Raw genomic sequence first — 2,116 nt, forward strand, 5'->3', positions numbered from 1 at the left:
GGCCTGGAGGGGGTGCGCCCTGGGGGCCCGGACCTCTGTGCCCTTTCCTGGATCTGCTTTCCTGGGTCTCCGGTCCTCCACAGTCACTATTAAATATTCCATTGGAGAAATCTTGTATATACACGCATGTTCACAACTGCTCACAAACAGGTGCTCTGATCGGGGGGTTCTGACAGGTCACTGAGTGTGTATTCATGTCTATGTGTATATACGGACAATATTTATGAATGTAGGCATGCATGTATGTATATCTTTATATATGTATGGGTATGTGTATATTTTTATATATGCCCTCTATGTATTTATCCATTTATTTTTCAGGTGAGCGGACAGATGTTGGGTGTGTGGTCCTGTGTTTTTATGGTGTATATTTAATATATTCCTAATCGCTATTTCAGTCTTTCTATCTTTCTAACTTCTTTCTCTGTTTTTCTCTCTCTATTTTCTCTTCACAAAAAAACAAAACAAAACAAAAACATAATGGTGTGGAGAGGTTGGCTATAAGGGGAGAAGGGAGGCCATCAAAAAATAAATAAAAAAAAGAACAACTGGAGTGCTCAGAAACCACGTGACCATGTGATCGGGTGGTGAAGCTAAGGGCTAATGCAAAACGGTCAATAGTCTGGATTTACCATTACTGTACATGTGGCGACAGAGCAGAAAAATGGACTGACAATGTAGAAATCATTAATAATATTAACAAGATTATTATTGATATTTTACAGTTTATATAATCTATGCTTTAGATAATGCTAGAAAAGCTGTTTGTGTTATGGGTTTATTAACAGAAAATAAACAGGAAAACATCTAATTTTACAACACAAGCAAGCAAATTTGATATTATTTAGCTCAGTGTGATCTGAGCAGAACTGAAGCTAGTAGTATAATAGTTTAAAATTAAAATAATTGAATAACGCTGATGTAATCACTGTTATTTATTGAACTGGTTAGCAGGTATTAGCTTGTGGAGCACATACACAGAGTGTAGCACCATTGAATCATGCTACAATTTAACACAAACTATTAAATATTACAGCTAATTTGTCCCCTGATCAATATTTAGACCCACAGAGTGTAAAATAGTATTATAAATGTGAGTATTTTTAGGTTTCTGTAAGAGGAACCTGACCTGTTGAGAAGATATTTTGCTAATAGAGACAAGTTTCATCCTATAACAGGTATACAGAGAACATTTTCTAAGTGACTGGTAAATATGTATTATTATTATTTTTATGACAGTAAGAAGAAATAATAAATATAATTTATTACTAGCTGAAGTCATCGTTTTTAAACTAGCTAAAAATTCTAAGTTACAGGCTGACTTCAGGTCTGGTTTAAATTATTGTTATTTATAAATTATATATATTTTCTGGTATATATCTGCTGTTTTACATGATTGTTGAATGAAATTAACATAGTTATTAATTTATTGTTAAAATAATTACAGATAATTTGTGAAACAGATCCAGTTTGGCTTGCTGGTCATCTATTAGTTGCTATGGTGTATGTGAGCCGTTGCCCTTTTTGATCTTCGTTTATCCTCCTCCATGCTGTCACAGACAGTGTTTTATAAAGTACCACAAAGTGATACTTGAGTAAAAGTACAAGTATCTTACCAAAAAGTTACGTTGGTAAAAGTTAAAGTCTCCTTTAGGAATATTATTTGAGTAAAAGTCTTAAAGTATCTGATTTTTTTGTATTTAAGTATTAAAAGTAAAAATATTGATTTAAAATGAGCAGTTAGATTTTCAATAAGGACATTTATTAGGAGGTGACCTCCCAAAAAAAATGCAGAAATGACTATATCTATTAAAATAATGTTTAATTCATGTTAAATTTAAGATGCATTCGTCTATCTGTTTCAGTTTATACACATATATCAAGGCTGCTCAAACCTTTTCTTTAAAATGAAAATCTATCAGAGGGCTGCGGCCAAATGCAATAATATAATTCATGAACTACATATACTTCTTAAGTACAGTACTTTTATTTTAATGATTATGTCCTGCTGCAGTGTGACATGATTTGTTTGTGTACAAACTAATATTGTATCATAATTTTATATACGTATTTATACTTCTCATTCAACCACAATCAAATTCACTCTATCTAGGAG

This window comes from Austrofundulus limnaeus, unplaced genomic scaffold, assembly GCF_001266775.1.
Source record: "Austrofundulus limnaeus strain Quisiro unplaced genomic scaffold, Austrofundulus_limnaeus-1.0 Scaffold6, whole genome shotgun sequence".
In the NCBI taxonomy this organism is placed as follows: domain Eukaryota; kingdom Metazoa; phylum Chordata; class Actinopteri; order Cyprinodontiformes; family Rivulidae; genus Austrofundulus; species Austrofundulus limnaeus.